A 23,055-nucleotide genomic window follows, 5' to 3' on the forward strand; every position below is an offset into this window, starting at 1 on the left:
TGACCCTAAGGAACTTATTTGAAATTATATAAATTACACACAACTAACTTTAATAAAATGATAATGATGGTGGTGCTAACAATAGCAAATATTAGCAAATATTGAGTGATTGCTCTATACCATATATTGATGCATTTATTTTGCCTCTAATTTCATATACGCAAGAGCCTATGCAGTAGTGACTGTTGGTAGCCCCACTATACAGATTAGCAAAATAGATCAAGAGTTTAACTTTTTAACATGTTCAAATACTGGGACTGGGTAATTTAAACATAACAATTTAAACAGAATTTATGTGAGAAGGCTTTCTCGTGTAAGCTTAAATTTGAAAATAAATTCAAATTGAAACATCTTAAAATCTAATATATGAGACTCCCCTGGTGGCGCAGTGGGTAAGAATCTGCCTGCCAATGCAGGGGACATGCGTTCAATCAATCCCTGGTCCGGGACAACTCCACGTGCCTCGGAGCAACTAAGTCCATGTGACACAGCTACTGAAGCCAATGCACCCCAGAGCCTGTGCCCACAGTAGAAGCTGCTGCAATAAGAAGCGTGCTCAGCGCAATGAAGAGTAGACCCCGCTCACTGCACCCAGAGAAAGCCGACCAAAGCAATGAAGACCCGGTGCAGCCAAAATCAAATGAATAAGCAAATATTTGAAAAATCTAACTGATGGAAGCATCCTCAAGTTTCAAAAGAGAATTAATATCTCAAAGCAAGGGTTTTCTATTCAATTCTCTCTATATATTATAAATATAGGTACATGAATAGTCAGTCAGCTAAATTTCTAATTTGAGCAGATTGTTCAAATACTGGGATTGGGTGATTCAGACAAAGTAATGTAAACAAATTTTGTATGAGAAGTTGTTTTTTCATGAAAACTTGAAACTAAATCTAGGCTAAACAACACAAAATTTAAATTAATTAATCTGGTTCTATTTCCAAAAGAGATTTATTAATTCAGAGTAAAGATTCTCTATTTGATCTATATATTACAATATATGTAAACAAATAATCAGTCTGCTTAATTTCAACTTTGAGGAGGTTGCTGAATTTAATGGGTCATTAGTTAAGTGAATTCAAAACTTTATTAGTGCTTGTGTTATTGTGTAAGACACCAATGAAGTAATGACTCATTACTATAAGGTAAAGCTATGCCAGCTTTGTTAGAAAACATGTTTGTCAGCAGAAAAGACAGAATGAGATTATGATGAGAAATCTCCCAAAATTTCCTGCCAGCACTTACCAACGTGAAAATCAAAACAGTAGTTTTCACTGCTAACATATCCCAACAATTTATTTAATCTCTGTCCAAGTGTGATCTCCCTCAAGGTTTAGAAACAGAACTCACAGTATCTCTTTGGTTTTAAATCTACACACAGGTAGGTGTGCACACGTATACACATACACACACATTTATTTGTCTTTTTTTTTTTTTTCTAAATCTCCAGTCACAATGTTTGTTTTTTTAAATATTCCTTGCAAATCAGTGGTCAAACATTATTCTTAATTCAAATAATTCTTTCAAAATGGAATCTCAGCTGACTTCACTCAAGATTCAAATCATATTTACTAATTTGAGTGCCTCTAGTGACTTCAGGTTTTCCAAAGTTGCTGGCATATCAAGTGCAGCATTTTCACAGCATCATCTTTTAGGATTTGAAATAGCTCAGCTGGAATTCCATCACCTCCACTAACTTTTTTCATAGTAATACTTCCTAATGCCACGTGACCTTGCACGGATGCCTGGCTGTTGGTGGGTAACCACACCATTGTGGTTCTCCAGGTCATTAAGACCTTTTTTGTACAGTTTTTCTGTGTATTCTTGCCACCTCTTCTTAACATCTTCTGCTTCTGTTAAGTTTTTTTTTTCCATTTCTGTCCTTTATTGTGCCCATCTTTCCATGAAATGTTCCCTTGGTATCTCTAATTTTCTTAAAGAGATCTCTAGTCATTCCCATTCTGTTGTTTTCCTCTATTTCTTTGTTTTCCTCTATCTCCTTGCTATTCTTTGGAACTCTGCATTCAGTGAGGTATATCTTTCACTTTCTCCTTTGCCTTTCACTTCTCTTCTTTTCTTAGCTATTTGTAAGACTTCTTGATACAGTCATTTAGCCTTCTTGCAGTTCTTTTTCTTTGGGATGGTTTTAGTCACTGTATCCTGTACAATGGCACACACCTCCATCCATAGTTCTTCAGGCACTCTGTCTGTCAGATCTAATCCCTTTAATCTATTTGTCACTTCCACTGTATAATCATAAGGGATTTCATTTAGGTCATACCTGAATGGCTTGGTGGTTTTACTGACTTTCTTAAATTTAAGTTTGAATTTTGCAATAAGGAGCTCATGATCTGAGCCACAGTCAGCTCCAGGTCTTGTTTTTTGTTTTTTTGTTTTTTGACATTATAGAGCTTCTCCATCTTTAGTTGCAAAGAATATAATCAATCTGATTTAGGTATTGACCATCTGGTGATGGTAACCTATGTGCAGAGTCATCTCTTTTATTGTTGGAGGAGGGTGCTTGCTATGACCAGTGTTCTCTTGGCAAAAGTCTATTTGCCTTTGCCCTGCTTCATTTTGTAACAATGAAGTTGTTACAGAGTAACAACTTTGTTACTCCAGGCATCTCCTGACTTCCTATTTTTTGCATTCCAATCTGCTATGATGAAAAGGACATCTCTTTTGTGTATTAGTGCTAGAAAGCCTTGTAGGTCTTCAAAGAACCATTTGACTTCAGCTCTTTGGCATTAGTAGTTGGGGCATAGACTTAGATTACTATAACGTTGAATGGTTTGCCTTGGAAAAGAACCGAGATCATTTTGTTGTGTTAGAGATTGCACCAAGGTAACAGCTCTTTGGACTCCTTTGCTGACTATGAGGACTATTCCATTTCCTCTAAGCGGTTCTTGCTCAGTGTAGTAAATATAATGGCCCTCTGAATTAAGTTCTCCCATTCTTATCCATTTTACTTTACTGGTTCCTAAAATTTTGATGTTCATTCTTGCCATCTCCTGCTTGACAACAACCAATTTGCCTTGATTCATGGACCTAACATTCCAGGTTCCTATGCATTATTGTTCTTTACACCATCGGACTTTACACTCAACAGCAGACACATCCCCAGTTGGAATCAAGATTGCAGGGGAAAATATCAGCGACCTCAGATATGTAAGTAACACCACTGTAATGGCAGAAAGCAAAGAGGAAGTAAAGAGCCTCTTGATGAAGGTGAAAGAGGAGAGTGAAAAAGCTGGCATAAAACTCAGCATTCAAAAATCTAAGATCATGGCATCTAATTCTACCATTTCATGAACAAATTGATGGGGAAAAAAATGGCAACAGTGACAGATTTTATTTTCCTGGGCTCCAAAATGACTGAAGATGGTGACTGCAGCCATGAAATTAAAAGATATTTGCTTCTTGGAAGAAAAGCTATGACAAACCTAGAGTGTATTAAAAAGCAGACACATCACTTTGCTGATAAAGGTCTGTATAATCAAAGGCATGTGTTTTTCCAGTAGTCATGTATGGATGTGAGAGTTGGACTATAAAGAAAACTGAAACTGAAAATGTTAATTGCTCAGTCAAGTTCAACTCTTCATGACCCCATGGACTGTAGCCCCTCAGGCTCCTCTGTCTATGGGATTCTCCAGGTAAGAATGCTGGAGTGGGTTGCCATACCCTTCTCCAGGGGATCTTCCTGACCCAGGGATGGAACCCTGGTCTCCTGCATTGCGGGGAGATTCTTTACCATCTGAACCACCAGCGAAACCCAAAGAATTGATGCTTTCAAACTGTGGTGCTAGCTAAGACTCTTGAGAGTCTCTTGGACAGCAAGTAGACCAAACCAGTCATTCCTAGAAGAAATTAACCCTGAATATTCATTGAAAGGACTGAAGCTGAAGCAGAAGCTCCAATACTTTGACCATCTGATTCAAGTGATGTCCAAGTCTCTCAATCCTGTTTGCCTCTTTGGGACCCCATGGACTATACAGTGTATGGGAGTCTCCAGACCAGAATAGTGGAGTGGGTAGCCTTTCCCTTCTCCAAGGGATCTTCCCAACCCAGGGAGAGAACCCATGTCTCCTACACTGAGCCACCAGGGAAGCCCAAGAATACTGGAGTGGGTAGCCTATCCTTTCTCCAGCGGATCTTCCCAACCCAGAAATTGAACTTGGGTTTCCTGCATTGCAGGCAGATTCTTTACCAACTGAGCTATCAGGGAAGCTGACTCATTGGAAAAGAGTCTGATGATGGGAAAGATTGAGGGCAGGAGGAGAAGCGGACAACGGAGATGAGACGGTTGGATGGTATCTCTGACTCAATGGACACGAGTTTGAACAAACTCTGGAAGACAGTAAAGGACAGGGAAACCTTGTGTGCTGTAGTTCATGGGGTCGCAAAGAATTGGACACAACTTTGTGACTGAACAACAAAAGTAGGTCTGGGCAATAAACATGAACAAGGGATGTTTCATAAAGTACACATATAATTAAGCTGTTAAATAAAATAATATATTTACTCAATAAATGCTAAATAATAGTGTTTAAAATAAGAAAGAAAAGAATTCAAAGGAGACTTAAATTTGCTTAGTGGGGAGGATAAATAATCTTATATAGAGACAGCCTCATAGTTCTAGTAAAATTTTCCTTTGCAATGTCAGCGAACAAAATATTTGTGCTATGAGATTTGGTCTTTCACAGTAATTGATATACTTCCTTGTAAAATTTTATTTTAAAAAGCTTATAATATTGTTTTGCTTAGGGGAACTCAAAGAACTAAGAAGAACATATTAAGTTAAAGGCAATTTCAACAAGACAAAAAAATATACAGTAAAGACCTGACATCATCCCAAAAGATCCTTAGCTTTCATCAGTGTATTACTTTGATGAAACTATTTAGAAGTCAAGTTGAACTCATAAAAGCCTCAGTTGATTCTCAATTTTAAGGGTAGGTTATCTCTAGTGTTTCCTTTCTTATTTCACAAATTTAATTTTTCTTTCCTGATATTTGAACTCAACATCAGAATATACTATCCACCTTTATAAATAATTGTAAAAACTTTAGATATAAAATTCTTCATCTTGTCCCTAAAAGGACTTTAAAGGATTGTGCCTCATTTATTTTTGATTTCTAAAAAAAGTGAATTATTGCTGGCACCTGCTATACATTTTTAAAATGTATAATTTTCTTAATTAAAATAGATATTTAAAAGAAGTCAGAGAAAGTATTCTCATTATTTTAATTAAAAATGTTGTATCTTACTTAATGAATAAAAATGTATATATACACACAAAATGAAATATTAATCAGTCATAAAAATAATGAAATAGTGTCATTTGAAGCAACATGGATGAACCTAGAGATTATCAAACTAAGTAAACTGAATCAGACAGAGAAAAACAAATATCATATGATGTCACTTAATATGTGAACTCTAAAAATTGATACAAATGAACTTTCTTATAAAACAGAACTAGAGTCAGATGTAGAAAACAATTTTATGGCTATCAAAGGGTATAGCGAGGGAGAGGAGAGACAAATTAGAAGTTTGGGATTAACGTTTACATGCTATATAAAATAAAATAGATAAATAACAAAGACTTGCTGTGTATCACAGGGAAATATACTCAATATCTTGTAATAGCCTTATAACTGAAAAGAATCTGAAAAAGAGTATATATACAAGTTTGTGTGTGTGTGTGTGTGTGTGTATAACTAAATCACTTTGCTGTGCACTTGAAACTAACAAAATACTGTAAATTAACCATACTTCAATAAAATGTTGTACCTTAAATTTATAAGAATATTGCAAAAAGGACAAAATATATTGCAGTAAGTATTAATAAAATCTTTTTTTCTAATTTTATTTTATTTTTAAACTTTACATAATTGTATTAGTTTTGCCAAATATCCTTTTTAAACCAATTTTGCAGTTTCCTTAAAAAAACTGTTTATTCCATCACTATTTGTTCCTTCTTGCCTTCAGTCACTAAATTGCTTCCATTCTTCCAAGAGAGTCAGATTTTCCTTTGTTGTTTGAGTGTGAATGAAATTAAAAGGAAGATTAAGGAATGTTTTCTGCCTTACTTATGCTAACTCTCTTCCTTGAAAGATTTGAGGCAGGACACCACCCTTATGACAGAAAGTGAAGAGGAACTAAAAAGCCTCTTGATGAAGGTGAAAGTGGAGAGTGAAAAAGTTGGCTTAAAGCTCAACATTCAGAAAACGAAGATCATGGCATCTGGTCCCATCACTTCATGGGAAATAGATGGGGAAACAGTGGAAACTGTCAGACTTTATTTTTATGGGCTCCAAAATCACTGCAGATGGTGACTGCAGCCATGAAATTAAAAGACGCTTACTCCTTGGAAGGAAAGTTACGACCAACCTAGATAGCATATTCAAAAGCAGAGACATTACTTTGCCAACAAAGGTTCATCTAGTCAAGGCTATGGTTTTTCCTGTGGTCATGTATGGATGTGAGAGTTGGACTGTGAAGAAGGCTGAGTGCCGAAGAATTGATGCTTTTGAACTGTGGTGTTGAAGAAGGCTCTTGAGAGTCCCTTGGACTGCAAGGAGATCCAACCAGTCCATTCTAAAGGAGATCAGCCCTGGGATTTCTTTGGAAGGACTGATGCTAAAGCTGAAACTCCAGTACTTTGGCCACCTCATGCGAAGAGTTGACTCATTGGAAAAGACCCTGATGCTGGGAGGGATTGGGGGCAGGAGGAGAAGGGGATGACAGAGGATGAGATGGCTGGATGGCATCACTGACTCGATGGACGTGAGTCTGAGTGAACTCCGGGAGTTGGTGATGGACAGGGAGGCCTGGCGTGCTGCGATTCATGGAGTCGCAAGGAGTCGGACACGACTGAGCGACTGACTTAATCTGATCTGATCTGATATATAAGTATCTGCAGAAGGAAATGACAACCCCTCCAGTATTCTTGCCTGGGAAATCCCATGGACAGAGACAACTGGTGGGCTACAGTCCCTGGAGTCACAAGAGAGTCAGAGATGACTTAGCAACTAAACAGCAACTATATATAAGCATCAACTAGCTTCCCTGGTACACGTGCAATGATCCTACCTCAATGGATGCAAAATCTCATCATGTGACACTATTTCAGTCCCATAGCCTTGATCAATCAGATTTGTAATCCTGAATTTATGGACATCTCTCAGGAAAATTTTGATGGTTAAGAGTTATGTTATCTCATCAGTTTCCTCCATACCAATTCTTATCATAAGAAGCATGTGTTTCACTAATCTCCTCTTAAGAAAATCTTTGCATCTGACTTGCCTTTGGGGGTAATACAGGCTTATTGCTTATAAAGTATGGCAAGATTCAAACAGTTCTTCATTCTTCCCAATTAAACATAAAAACAACCTTACTCTTAATACAGTGTATGTCCTAAGGGAAATGTATATTGTCTTAAGTTGAAGCATCATTTGAATGCTTGGATAGACATTAATGAAAACGACATGCAGTTCTGTATTATGAGCACTGCATTTTATGATTAATTTCCAGCTGTGTTATTTTTTCTTTTAAATCAGTTAAATATAGCTGTCTTTGTGTTTCTGACTTTTTGAATCTTCAAAGGCTATAATTTGGAGTTTCAGATAAGCTTTTAATGTGCTTAATTTAGTTAGCAATCTAAATTTCTGTTGGATCCTTCAATAACAATGCAATGATGGGGGTCATCAAACAAAGCTGCATTTAGCCTACATCTAAGAGTTTTGAAGAAATTGCTTGGAAATTAATACCTAGGTTAATAACGATGATGTTGCTACATTCACACTATCTATTAATGCAATCTGACAACTTTTTACTGTTTCTGTGATTACTTGTGACATATATCAATACATTCAAAGTACAAAAGATATTTCAAGGATAAAAGTGAAAGTCTGATAAATGCATATCTGGACTCCCTCATTTATTTTTAGTTGAAGTTAGGCAAACTACCACGGTTTCACCTTCTTTTGTTTATAAAACACATGTATTTCACTTATGTGAAATATTCAGCAGTTTTATATGCATTTATTTTCATACTATTTAAAGTTTACTACTGTAATAGTTTCTCCTGTACTATTAGTTTATATTCATAGATAAATATAGCATTACTGAAAATTCTTGTTAAGACCAGATGTATTGTTATTTCTCTAGAATCGTATAAGTGTGGTCTGTTTTACAAATCTTATTTGGGTCTAACAGATGCAAACTATTATATACAGAATGGATAAACAACAAGGTCTTCCTGTACAGTACAGAGAACTGTATTCAATACCCTGTGGTAAACCATGATAGAAAATAATGTGAAAAATAATATATATATAAATATAATATATAATACAATAAATATATAATATATATATTATTTTTATATATAAATAATATATATCTATATCTAACTTTGCTATACAGCAGAAATTAACACAATATTGTAAATCAATTATGAAAATGAAAGTGTTAGTCACCCAGTCATGTCCAACTCTTTGTGACCTCATGGACTGTAGCCCACCAGGCTCCTCTGTCCATGGGATTCTCCAGGGAAGAATACTGGAGTGGGTTGCCATGCCCTCCTCCAAGGGATCTTTCTGACCCAGGAATAGAACCTGGGTCTTCTACATTGCAGGGAGATTCTTTAACATCTGAGCCATATATATCAATAAAATTTTTAAAATTGAAAAAAGAATATCTTATTTATAGATAATGTTTTAGCTTCATAGGACACTTTAACACAATGGGAGGAAATGCCATCTTCAGATTCAAGAAGACAGAACATCAAATTTGGGGTCTGGCTCTTCCTAGCTAAGTGTTACTTAATCTCTCTAACCCTGAGAATGTTTCCTTTCTAAAGCTTTAAATCTTAGACAATGTATTCATATAATATCAAGTGACTATATTGTGTTTATAGTACACTAATAAATATAAGAGAAATGTTATTTACTTATTTTTAATCAGAAACCTACTTTCACCACTTATTAAGTGATCAATTTTGGCCTCAGGCTCTCAGAACCTTGATTTCCTCATACGTAAAATAAGAATGTAAATGTTTACCTTGAAGTGATTTAGAGACCATGAAAATAAAACAAACAGCTAGAACAGCAGAGCACATTAAATGTTCAGTAAGAGAAGATTGCTTTCATAAACAGTGCTTGTATTCTTTCCACAACAAAAATAATCTGTAGACTCCAGGAACTCCTCTAATTCACTCTATGTATGAAATAGTCATAACTCCTTGCATTGCAGATAATTTCACTGTCATAATTTTATCCCTCAGTTGGCCAATAAACTTGATGAAGGCCTTAGTCTAGGATTTCTCCCAATGTTTAGCACTAAATCTGTTTATAGTAGGATTTCAATAAACGGATTGAGTTGACTTCGATAAAAGCAATTTAAACTTTAAAATGTTTTCCTCTGATTTTTGGAATGAATATACAGAGTCCCCAAGATCATTCTGAGACACAGTGATATGCTACAAGTTTTCCTAGGACTCAGAAAAGTGATTTTCTCAGTGAAGGGATGCAGATTAAAACCAGCAAAAGGCAAATTCAGATGAGACAGAGATTACAAGAAGCCCTCTGCAAGCTCTTGGTGGTGTTTCCTCCCAGTAGAGTCAAAGGAGGACACACCCAGTTATCCCAGCAACATTATATGACAGTGTGTGTGAGGTGATGGCAGCCACAGAGGCTCAGCCCGGAGCTTGGTGTCCATTTATTTATTAAGTCTCAGTCACCAAGGCATGTAGTACCTGCGTGGTTGACCTTAACAACTCACATCCTAGTCTTCCCACACCACACTCCTTGAGATAAAGCAACTGATCAATGACATTGCTAGGAAAAACTGTATTTGATCAGGTTGTTATAGAGTGTGACTCAGCATCTTGTATACAAACACAGGTATTTAGCATAAATACAGTGTCATCTAAGGCATCAGTCACAAAAATCATTCTTCTCAGGAAGAATATACCAAAGACTAGGATGCTACCTCCCGGGAGTCCACCACAGGCCAGTCCTGAAGACAGATCTTTCCTTGAAATGTGCATATTTTGAGTAACTTAGGACAGCTGCACTAAACTTTCCTTGCCCAGTAATACATTCACAAAATGGAAAAAAAAATTAAAACTATAAGAACATTCATGGAAAGTTAGTCCTACTAGTGCTTTCTTATCTGTCCAACTAGTTTCCCAAAACATAGAAGAAAATGGCATTTGTTTCTAACGAAATTTTTTCAGCTATGTGTATATATCTTCCTCTCTAGGTACTATTCTATACAATGTTTGATATCTTAATAATTGATATATTTTCATTACTAGTATATATTAGACATGTTTCCATATCAGCACATAAATAAGCAACCTTGCTGTTTTCTATGACTGCGTAATGGTTAATTTTGTGATTTTACCCTAGTTAGCTTAACCCATCTTCTCTATGGGTTAAACTTTATTTAGTTTCCAGTGTTTTGCCTTAGAAAGAATGATTCAGTGACTGAACTTATACATAAAGTATTTTGAAAATATGTATCCATTGGATAAATTCTTAGAAGCAGAATTTCTTGGTCAATTTTTTGAAGAATTCAACTAATAAGCTTTATTAATAAACACACACAGACGTCTGGACCCCCAAATTAGTCTAAACTTCTGCCATGCAAGACCTATTGTATCACTGGCTGCTCACAAAGTTAAAACTACCATAAACGACAGCTGCCATGCCAACATTAGATGGGTACAGAGCAGAGCAGGTGAACACCAGAGCCTTAGAGAGGATGCTCTGAGTCTGCCATCAGTGCTCCCAGATGAGCTAAAAGCACTGGGAGACCTTTTCTGGGTAAATTTTGACATATATTTCCAAATGGAATTCCAGTAGAGTTTTGCTAATTTGCACTCAAACCAGGTTGTGATTATGATGACATTAACATAAAGGTTACAAGATAGATAATTACAAGTTTCTAAATATCAGCAACATGTAAAGGATAAATATAAAATATCATATTTCAACCAGAAGCAAGTAAACAGTAGAAGGGACAATTTAACACGGCATTAAGTATAGTATTAATATGAATAGACAGTCAAGTGACAGTGTCTGGGTGTGTTTTATTTTGTGTTGATTTGTTGAGCTCTATAAATTTGTATGTATCGAAAAACAAGAACACTACTATAAGATATATTTTTTGTGACAGTGTTACTGTTTTGATCCCTCACTAACCCCAGATATGAGTAAGTAAATAAAGTAACAGATGTAACCAGGTCGGATGACTAGACAAAACAGAATAAATTACTGTGAACTGTAGATTTGCCCATTACCTGGTTGTTGAGATTACAGTTTCATGAACTTGTATCAGTTCTTGCCAGGAGAATTTTTCTTTAGAAAAATAACTTTTTTCTCTAAATGAAGCTGAAAATGAAAAAAAGAACTGTTTTAAATAGAGTAGAATCACATTTCAACTAATTTTAGCTAGGGTGTGAACAAAGCATTTCAGGCAGATAAGCTCATACTGTCTTCATTTTGATGACATACTTGGCCGTTTCGTGTGGTCCTAGGGCTTTTGTCACAACAATGGATTCTTTCTCCCCCTGTCACCGTCATTTCTGACACAAGAACAAGATATCAGAATTTTAATATCATGTATATATTTTCTGTGATTTTGGCTAAGCTAAATTGCCAGCAGGCTACATTATTGTAATTCTCTCTTTGCAGGTCTAACAGCTGCAAGCTTTCTTATTCATGACAAGTTTCATGAACACATTTCTTCTTGTTGGAGCTTCTTCTAGACCGATGGCTACCAGTGGCACACCTTATAAGTTGCAATGGAAATCATTTAAAGGTTTTTATACCTTGAGATTTTTCCGCTCATGATTTGTAGAGTCAAGTCTTTTGTACTTTGCTTAAACTAAGCTTTTTGAATTCTAAATAGCTTATCAATAGCAAGCATTTTCTTTTTAGTATTTAATTATATGAGATAGAAGAAGTAACAAAATTTAATATCTCCAGAGCTAGATATTTAATCAAATTAATTATTGTGATTCTTTGCTTTTTATCTAAAGCATCTGGGAGTACATTATTGTCTTCACTTGCAGAGAGCCACTTGTTTTTGCTTAGTAGTAGAGGTAAGCGACTTTGAATATTTATTTCCCACCTACATACCAAATTATTTTCTTTTTTATTTTTTAATTAACATTTCTCTTAATATCTCTTGGAAAAGAAAATTGAGAGTGATGTCTTTTCCTTGATTCAGAGATGAGAAGAACATATTTTAAAACCATTCATTTAAACCCTAGTTGATAAGAGAAGTAAACAAAGATCTGTATCTTCTCTGAGCATAAGCAAATGGTTATGCTTATGCTTAAACCACAGAAGCTTATTTCTTACAGTTCCAGAGGCTGAGAAGTTCAAGATCAAGACACTGGTAGATTTGGTGACTAGTGAAGGCTTGCTTCCTGGTTCATGGATGGTCATGGTCTTGCTTTGTTCTCACACAGCAGAAGGCACGAAAGAGCTCTCTCTGGGGCTTCTTTTACAAGAGAACTAACCCCATTCATTAGGGACCCACCATCCTGACCTAATCATCTCCTAAAAGACTCACTTTCCAATATATGAATATATATTGGACGTATATATCAGGATTGGATCCACCATCCTGACCTAAGTATCTCCTAAAAGACTCACTTTCCAATATATGAAGGTTCAGATGTCAACCAGTGAATATGATGGGAATGTAAACATCTAGCCTACAGCCTATCTTTTCTCTTCAAGGATATCTTGTAGATACATCAAAAAGTACTGAGAACATAGGAGGCATTTAAAAAATAGTTATTTTCTTGCCCTGTTAAATTTTAAGTGAAACTAAGTTAAAACAGAATGAGTCACTGCATCCAGATCATATTTATACTGATGTTCTAGTTAATGTTTGGTTTCCAACAACTGAGCAAAAACGACAGCCTTGCTTTCTACACTGAGGCTATTTGACGTCTTTCCTGCCAAGGCAATTAGTAGTAGTGATACAGGAAGCTTGGCATTTAAGGAAAGCTGGAAACCCAGAAATTCTCTATTTGCAAAAAAAAAAAAAAAAGCCCATAGAGTGGCAGGGCTCTTGTTATAAAGAAAACCCTCCTTTGCTAGTGGCCTACAGAAGTTTGGGGATTTTTTTTTTTTTTAGAAATGAATCTAACTCTGTTGTACTGGTTTTCCCTTCTAAAGCCTTTCACGCTTACAAATAGCTTCTCTTAAGATTCAGAATGGTAAGGTAACAAGGATATAAAAAGCTTTGATGAAATCACTATTCAAATAACATTTTTTAAAGGCTAAAGAAATGAGAGTGTTCCAAAGAAATAAAAACCTGCTTTCTTGGAATAAGTTCCTTTAAGATCACTTCCACTTGTGATAATCAATTCATAAATTATATGTGAATGCAAAGTATAATTAATAACAATGATAAATATTAATAATTAAATTAACACATGAGCAAAGAGACTGTTGCATTTTTTCCCAAGAGCAGAGCTAAATATAAAGTGCTTATTTTGCTGGGTTTGAGACATAGAATGAGAATAATATTAGGCAGTAGGCTGATACCTCATTTAGGTACACATCAAGTGTATACCCTTTCTTGAGCATTCATCATGTGCCAAGAACTGTATGGAAAATGTCCCTTAGAAACATTTTCATTTAGTTCTTTCAATATACTTATGAGATAGGTATAATTATCTCTTCATAGTAGAAACATTAAGTAAAATTTCCAGATTTCACTGCAAATACATTTCAAGGACAGAATCTTAGTGAAAAATCAGCCTGACTCTATAACTAGAATTCTCAGCTACTTCAAAACAAAAGCTATCTATTTATTTGAATAAATAGGCAAGCCTCTGATCCATGAGCCATGAAAAAGACTACTACTTTAGCCCCGCCCTAACAGTAACATGTAGGGGCCTCGTTAAGCCCTCTCTCACCTTCCTGGAAAGTTGATGACTGCAGGAGTCTCTCCCCCTTTCAGAGTTTAATCGATTTGCCAACTTTCATGATCTCCACAAACAGTGGTGACCAAAATGGTCTTAAAATTCCCCTCAACTCACTTAAGATTATTCAAGGTCCTTCTCAACCACAGGCCCATAATGTCCCTTTTCTTAGAGCAATTGCTTTATTTATTTTTGGCCACTCCAGTGACTTATGGGATATTAGTTCCCCCTTTAGGGATTGAACCCAGGCCGTGATAGTAAAAGCACCAAATTGAAACCACTGGGTCCCCAGGGAATTCCCTTGGAGCATTTCCTTTAGAAAAATCACAACTGTAAATCCTTCCTCTGTTCCTTTGATGTGTATGTAAGTTTTTTCCCAGTCTCTTGCCAGTTTCCAACCCAGGGAATGTCTTTCTTGTCACTTCAATCATGTCTGACTCTTTGTGACCTACAGACTACAGCCTGCAGGTTCCTCTATCCATGGGATTCTCCAGGTCTTTCTTGAGGACCCAGGAACTCTGTCGTTACAATCTAAACTTCAAAGGAGATGATAACCTTATTTCTCTGTCTCTATGGGCAGGTAGGAGCCTAATATATGTAGGATGGGTACCGATTACCAAATACAGATGGCCTAATCGTAGAGTAAAAAAAAAAAAAAAATTGCAAATACAGGAATAACTCAATGTGCTCAACACACCCCACCAATCAACCCCCAGTTCTTACTCCCAAGTACTTTTCCACTGGCTCATGCCACTCCACTAGAGTGATGAAGTGTATGAGACTGCTTGCTTAATCAAAAGTGCCTGAAAATACATAAAACCATATAGAAATAGTAAATGGCCAAACTACCCAGAGAAAATATCATTATGATTTCAACTAGCTGAGATTTTGCTTAGACCCACTCATCAATTTTTATCCCCACCATTTACAATGTTCCTTTCACAAAGTGGTAGTTCAATACATCTGTTTTGTATAGCTCAGAAACTAAGAAACCAATGAAATAAATAAAATTATCTCCCAGCTGTAACAAGAGAATAACAAAGAGAAGTAATGACCTTAAGTGTTCTATTGGTTTGACAGCACTGAAATGATTGGTTTACTGGGGCTCAGCTATGCCTGAATCTGTCATCTGTGCAACTAGTGTGTCTTGGGTAGGCAGAAGTAGCTAACAACCACATGTATTGATATAGAAACAACAACAGGAGACAAATGGACAGTTTTCGAAAAGATTAGTATTAGCCTCTTCCTTGGGAGATGCTATGTCCTCAAAAAGCAATCATTGAAAGATAATCTTACAACAAAAATAGTAACTGATTCATCCAGCCTTCCTTTTAGGAGGAATGCATTCCCAGCTGAATTCTGGAAGATAGGTATATGTTTGTGTATGGAAGATATTTTGTGAGCTTTTGAACATACTGTTTTACTAACATATGCGTTTGGTGTCCTAAAAGGTAACCAATATATATAATGTTTTAGTGAATCAAGACAAGAAGCACATCCAAATCCCTCATTTCTTTTTTAAAACATTTTTATTGGCTCATCCAGTAAAACAATGTACCTTGAAGTCACATCTTTAATTCTGAATGTATCAGTTAAGAATGGCCATACTTCCAAGCACTGCTTGAGTTTGTTTTACATCTAGGAAGTAATACAGTAATGTTGTTCTATTGCACCAGGGTGCTGTAAGGAATAGCTAGTAAAAATGCCTGTAGCATACGTTTCTAAAAGTAGAAAATGAAAGTCTCTCAGTTGTGTCTGACTCTTTGCAACTCCTTGGACTGTAACATGCCAGGCTCTTCTATCCATGGAATTCTCCAGGCAAGAATATTGGCCTGGGTTCAGTTCAATTCAATTCACTTGCCTGGTCCTGTCCGACTCTTTGTGACCCCCATGGACTGCAGCACACCAGACTCCCCTGTCCATCACCAACTCCTAGAACTTGCTCAAATTCATGTCCAGTGAGTCAGTGACACCATCCAACCATATCATCCTCTGTCGTCACCTTCTCCTCCCACCCTCATTCTTTCCCAGCATCAGAGTCTTTCCCAATGAGTCAGTTCTTCGCGTCAGGTGGCCAAGGTATTGGAGTTTCAGCTTCAACATCAGTCCTTCCAATGCATATTCAGGTCTGATTTCCTTTAGGATTTGACAGGATGATCTCCTTGCAGTCCAAGGGACTCTCAAGAGTCTTCTCCAACACCACAGTTCAAAAGCATCAATTCTTCCATGCTCAGCTTTCTTCATAGTCCAACTCTCACATCCATAGGTGACTACTGGGAAAACCATATCTTTGACTAGATGGACCTTTGTTGGCAAAGTAATATCTCTGCTTTTTAATATGCTGTCTAGTTTGGTCATAACTTTTCTTCCAAGGAGCAAGTATCTTTAATTTCATGGCTCACTCCCCATCTGCAGTGATTTTGGAGCCCCCAAAAATAAAGTCTCTCACTGTTTCCATTGTTTCCCCATCTATTTGCCATGAAGTGATGGGACCAGATGCCATGATCTTAGTTTTTTGAATGCTGAGTTTTAAGCCAGCTTTTTCACTCTCCTCTTTCACTTTCACCAAGAGGCTCTTTAGTTCTTCACTCTCTGCCATAGGGGTGGTGTCATCTACATATCTGAGGTTATTGATATTTCTGCCTGCAATCTTGATTCCAGCTTGTGTTTCATCTAGTCTGGCATTTCGCATGATGTGGTCTGCATATAAGTTAAATAAGTAGGGAGACACTACAGCCTTGATGTATTCTTTCTGCAATTTGGAACCAGTCTGCTCTATGTCCAGTTCTAACTATTGCTCCTTGACCTGCATACAGATTTCTCAGGAGGCAGGTAAGGTGGTCTGGTATTCCCATCTCTTGAAGAATTTTCCAGAGTTTGGTATGATCCACACATGCTGTTCCTTTCTCCTGGGGATCTTCCCAACCCAGGGATCCAACACAGGCCTCCTGAATTGCTGCCAGATTCTTTACCATCTGAGCTTTCAGGGAAGCACCATGTAAATGCTAAATAAGGCTTAGGGTCCTAAATGCAGACCAGGGGTGTGTTCATAACAAAGAATAATGCATTTGAATAAATAAATTGCACATATGCCACACAGAATCAGAGAACCCTTACTTCTTAGGTAGTTTTTAATAATTTTCAAGAGAAATTCCTCTGAGGCTAAAAGATTGATGTGAACTCCTTTCAGAAGATTATTCTAATTGAAAAGGATTTCATCTCTTCTTGATTGCTAATCATGTACTAACTGTAGCCAGAATAAACACTCAGAACTATTAAATTTGGTTCTGAACACTAAGTATCAGATAAACTGTCTCGTGTGTCTTTACTCTCTCATGAATGATCACAAGATTTTGCTCTGCATCTATCCAGAGATAAAATGGAATTGTCCCATTTAATCATAAGCGTCAGTTACATGGAAAAGATGAGTGTTTTTCCAGGGCCAATGCAGTCTCTGTTGCAATAGCCTACTAAGTTAATCCCCTTAACTTCCTTTTCATTTTTGGATTTAATTTTAGAAAATAGAACTTCTCTATAATACAGTTATGAGCAGCATTACTCTACTTAAGGGAATTTGTATTCAGAAAAGATATGTACTGTAGAAGAGGAGTCTCTCTATGCAGACTGAGGACACAGTGACCTTTGCAAGTTCACTTATTAGAGGAAGGAGAACTGGATGGGAGTACCGTCTACACTGGGGGCACCCTCCACAGGTTCAGCTTGGTCCTTGGTACTGATACTCTATTACTTACTTCTGATAGACATTTACATGGACTCACATTGTGAGGAGACTTTGCACAAGTGGAGGTTGTGTGTTCCAGAAAGAGAAATTAGGAAGGAATATCCTTAGCAGTTACTCCCTTAGACAGGTTCTCTGAAGAAATCTTACAAGCAAGTACCTTTCATGCTGCTGCCAAATTGAGCTCAGTATTCCTGTATATTCCTGTATTTACCTTGTGTCTTTTGTCTGAGAATCTCAGGATTTTAAATGGCTTCACAAACTTCCACACTGTATTTCTGCTGTGACTACTAAGATATAAGGAGGTGACTCTTCTACCTTACCTCTAATAGTTTTTTTAAACAAGACAGAAATTTTTTTTAAAGAATCTTTACTAGGAAGGGCCAACCTGCTCAGAAATAGCTTCCCTGACAGCTTCATGCCTTTTCAGGATCGAACTTAAGCTGTATCTTCTCTTTTTCTCTTTTAAAGCCCTGAAATAATTGGAGGAATATTTTTATTATACCATCCATCTGGAAAAGGAAGGCTGGGATACTCTGAGAAGGGCTGTTCTTTTGTGTGGTATTTTTGGCGCTGTCTCAGGGTGGGGTATTTGATATGTTGTGAGGAAGATGGTCCTCATTAGATTTCCAGCCCATTTGCACAGGAACCAGAAGAGCTCAAAGGAGAAAGAGCAGCATTCACCAATAACCTATAAATATCTATCTTTTGACTTTTAGTTCTAACTAATTCTTATAACAGCATTTTTTTTCATTTTGTTAAAATTATTTCCCCCCCCCTTTTCTTGCTCTCTCTCTCTCTTTTTTTTTTTTTTTTTTTGCTGCTTTTTAACACCAAGTTTCATAGTAGGCTAACCACATGCCCAGGACCATTTGTTGCTTTATAATAATAGTAATAACTGATGATTATGCAGACTGGTTTCTTCAACTCTGAGCACTTCATAGATGCCAACCCACCGAACCCAGTAACTTCCCTAATATAATATTTTTCTATCATCCTGAATTTTTAGACGAGGAGTTTTTAGATGAGGGATTGAAAAGTTTAGAGACTTGTTCTGATTCATTCTCATCACTACAGCGTCTGCTTTACTGTGCAAAAATATAGTATTATAAACAAACTCAAAATTTAAACAGTATGACCTTATTATCTCTATTAGTTTCTTTGTAGAAAATAGGTCATTGATTGAGACAAAATTTCATGATACTTTGCTCGTTAATTAGAAGTACTGGTTTCTGTCCATTAATCATTATCTCAGACTAAAGTGTAAAAATTTTGTCTAAATCAGCCTCTTTTTGGAGTTTCCCAATAAACTCAGCTTTGTCTGCAGGACCCACTTACACAGGATGTTAATACACATGAATCAAAATTTAACAGATCATCAGCAAGTTCACATGTAAATATAAATTATGAACCTTTAGCATTTAGAAACAAAGAAATTCATACAACACTATGTATTTTAGGTTCTGGACCTACCTTGGTAGTGTTTCTGGGCAATTGTTTCTAGGGCTTAGACATGGTCATTGATAGAAAATTTGTACCTGAGAACATAAAAACAGATAAACCAGAATTGGTCAAAGATCATGTAACTCATTCAAGTAGAAAAGTGGCAATAAAGATGTATTGAGAACCAGAAGTTGACGTATGTTAACATTTCTACGCAGCATTATCTTTCTCTTACGATCCATCTTTTGGCCCTGTTAATGGCCACACTTCCTCTTTGGCCCAACACTTCACCATAGGAAATTAGTATAAAGATTAAGAGAGTGGGCCTTGCAGCCGCATAGTTTAGCATTAGAATCTATACCCCCTTTTTTCTTATTAAGGAGGATGGGTAAGTCATATAACATTTTTGAGCCTTGATTTTCTCCCTGGTAATAAGAGGTTAATAAAAAGCACCACCACAACATGTAGGACTGTAGGATGGATTAAACATATTTGAAAAAATTAACCATGTGTCAGGTATCAAGTCTGTGTTCAATAAATAACAATAATAGTAATGATTGCTTTCTTATTCTCTACTTACTATGTCCTGACTTGTGGTCCATTCCCCAGATAGCTTTTCAGTCTCTGTGCCAACACTGAATGCACCTAGCATTTGTTCCTCTGAATTTCAGTGAAATCTACTGTGACTTTGTATTATCCTCATGAGCCAAGATGTTTAGTGTATTTGATGGGACTATTAGCTAGATGGATAATCCTTGTAAAGACGATAGTAAGTAAAAAGCCAAGTAAAAGCTGCAGATATTTTCTTTTACCCAGTTTGGCAGTGAGCACATATTTTAAGAAAGAAATTCCAAAGGCCATACAAGCAATCATAGAACTTGCAGGTAATTGGTTTTTATCCAGCAGAAACATAGCTTTTTGATAATGATATAATTAAGTCTCAGAAACTTTTTGAGGTGGTAAATGTGGTATATCAGTTTGAGTTTAGTTAGGAGAGAGTAACTCTCTCTCTCTCTCTCTCTCTCTCTCTCTCTCTCTCTATCAGATCAGATCAGTCGCTCAGTCATGTCGACTCTTTGCGACCCCATGAATCGCAGCACGCCAGGCCTCCTTGTCCATCACCAACTCCTGGAGTTCACTCAGACTCACGTCCATCAAGTCAGTGATGCCATCCAGCCATCTCATCCTCTGTCGTCCCCTTCTCCTAATGCCCCAAATCCCTCCCAGCATCAGAGTCTTTTCCAATGAGTCAACTCTTCGCATGAGGTGGCCAAAGTACTGGAGTTTCAGCTTTAGCATCATTCCTTCCAAAGAAATCCCAGGGCTGATCTCCTTCAGAATGGACTGGTTGGATCTCCTTGCAGTCCAAGGGACTCTCAAGAGTCTTCTCCAACACTACAGTTCAAAAGCATCAATTCTTCAGCACTCAGCCTTCTTCACAGTCCAACTCTCACATCCATACATGACCACAGGAAAAATCATAGCCTTGACTAGACGGACCTTTGTTGGCAAAGTAATGTTTCTGCTTTTGAATATACTATCTAGGTTGGTCATAACTTTCCTTCCAAGGAGTAAGCATCTTTTAATTTCATGGCTGCAGTCACCATCTGCAGTGATTTTGGAGCCCCCAAAAATAAAGTCTGACACTGTTTCCACTGTTTCCCCATCTATTTCCCATGAAGTGGTGGGACCGGAAGCCATGATCTTCGTTTTCTGAATGTTGAGCTTTAAGCCAACTTTTTCACTCTCCACTTTCACTTTCATCAAGAGGCTTTTGAGTTCCTCTTCACTTTCTGCCATAAGGGTGGTGTCATCTGCATATCTGAGGTTATTGATATTTCTCCCGGCAATCTTGATTCCAGTTTGTGTTTTTTCCAGTCCAGCGTTTCTCATGATGTACTCTGCATATAAGTTAAATAAACAGGATGACAATATACAGCCTTGATGAACTCCTTTTGCTATTTGGAACCAGGCTGTTGTTCCATGTCCAGTTCTAACTGTTGCTTCTTGACCTGCATACAAATTTCTCAAGAGGCAGATCAGGTGGTCTGGTATTCCCATCTCTTGCAGAATTTTCCACAGTTTATTGTGATCCACACAGTCAAAGGCTTTGGCATAGTCAATAAAGCAGAAATAGATGTTTTTTCTGGAACCCTCTTGCTTTTTCTATGATCCAGCAGATGTTGGCAATTTGATATCTGGTTCCTCTGCCTTTTCTAAAACCAGCTTGAACATCAGGAATTTCACGGTTCACATATTGCTGAAGCCTGGCTTGGAGAATTTTGAGCATTACTTTACTATCGTGTGAGATGAGTACAAATATATATATATATCTCCAGAGGTAGTAATTGGGGCGAGGTGAGGTGGGGGGAGGTGGAAGCTTCAACCCCTGAGGCAGATAAGAGGCTGAAAGAGTCTGAAATTATTGAAATTTAGAAGACACGAGGAAGAATTTTGTGACTCTGAAGCACAAACTGCTACACAGAAGATGCCATTAAGTCTGTACTAATGTCTATAAATCCAGAACAGGAACCTCATGGAAACATTAGCTGGGATTGTTGGCTTGTGCTGGTATTAATATCTCCAAGGCAAGAGAGCAAGGACACGGTTTCTGCAAATGTTGGGAAAAACTTTAAACTGGATTCAGCTACTGCCAACTAAAATGAACTGCTATTTCCAAGTGAAGACACATTGCTAGAAGAATCCTGACAGGATAAAGGAACAAGTTGTTTTCTTCCATTCCCCTCCAGGGTCCCTCGCTGGCTGAGCACAAAAAGGAGCCAAGTGGGAAAACAAAAATGTGGTTGGCTGTTCCAGCGCCAGCATCACAGATTACTGAACAGTGGGTTAAATCTGATATTCTTTACTAACTGGCACAAACAGTTAGTGGAAAAGTTAGGTGTAGCACCAAATCAGGTAGAATAACTCTGATGGTAGGAGTTTGAATCAGTGGATGAAATGTGTATCTCCACCTTCAACTCATCTCTCTGTCTCACTACATGCGGAATGAGGCCTCACATGAGAAATCACACCAACTTTTCCTTTCCCCACATTCTGCTGCTCATGTTTATGAGCTTCTCTTCTTCCATATACTGTATAACAGTTCACACCTTGACTTCCTCTCATTTGGCCTATTTCATGGGATAGCAGATTTTGAAATCAGATTTTTATTCTCTAATCCATTGAACACTGGAAATTTGATAAGAGAATGGATTTCAGATTCTCACCACACATACATCCAAATGTAACTATGAGAGGCAATGGACAGGTTTATTAAATTGACTGCAGTCATATATATATATATATATATATATATATATATATATAAAATCATTATGTTATACATCTTCAATATGTGCTGTGCTTAGTCACTTAGTCATGTCCAACTCTTAATGATCCCACGGACTGTAGCCCAACAGGCTCCTCTGTCCATGGAGATTCTGTAGGCAAGATTACTACAGTGGGTTGCCAAGCCTTCCTACAGGGGATCTTCCCAACCCAGGGATTGAACCCAGGTCTTCCACATTGCAGGCAGATTCTTTACCATCCGAGCCACCAGGGAAGCCCTATCTTCAATATAAACAATTCTTACTTTTAAATTATCAAGAAGGAAATTCTGAGAAGCAAGAACTGAAGCTTGCAGTGGGTCCACACCCTAGTTGGAATAGATTAACTGTGACTGCATACTATCACCCAATATTTATACTCTCCAATATTCTACAGTCAGAAGAATTATTTTTGATAAGCTCTCTTTAGCTTTATCAGTTCACATCCTTCCCCAAGATTCTCTCAACCTAGTCTTGCTCCATTACCTTTCTTTGTTTCCCAGACTTCTGTGTATTCAGTTTAAGGGACTGGCGTTGACCTCCTCTCCACCTCCTAAGAAAGATTTTAACAATTCCATTCACCATTGCAAC

General features: G+C 37.1%; 1 long non-coding RNA gene across 2 annotated transcripts in view; it reads right to left on the reverse strand.

Moving 5' to 3' along the window:
• The window catches only part of LOC133258067 (uncharacterized), a 77,608-nt gene that overhangs the window by 46,486 nt on the left and 8,067 nt on the right, over positions 1-23,055 (reverse strand). Inside the window, exons 2-4 of one of the 2 annotated variants that reach the window (XR_009739789.1) lie at positions 22,951-23,017; positions 19,169-19,233; positions 11,311-11,401 (exon numbers count right to left, since the gene is read on the reverse strand). This is a non-coding gene — a long non-coding RNA (uncharacterized LOC133258067). The remainder of the gene's footprint in view (positions 1-11,310; positions 11,402-19,168; positions 19,234-22,950; positions 23,018-23,055) is intronic. The other variant, XR_009739790.1, reaches the window with a different exon arrangement.

This window comes from Bos javanicus, chromosome 12 (genome assembly GCF_032452875.1).
Source record: "Bos javanicus breed banteng chromosome 12, ARS-OSU_banteng_1.0, whole genome shotgun sequence".
Taxonomy (NCBI): domain Eukaryota; kingdom Metazoa; phylum Chordata; class Mammalia; order Artiodactyla; family Bovidae; genus Bos; species Bos javanicus.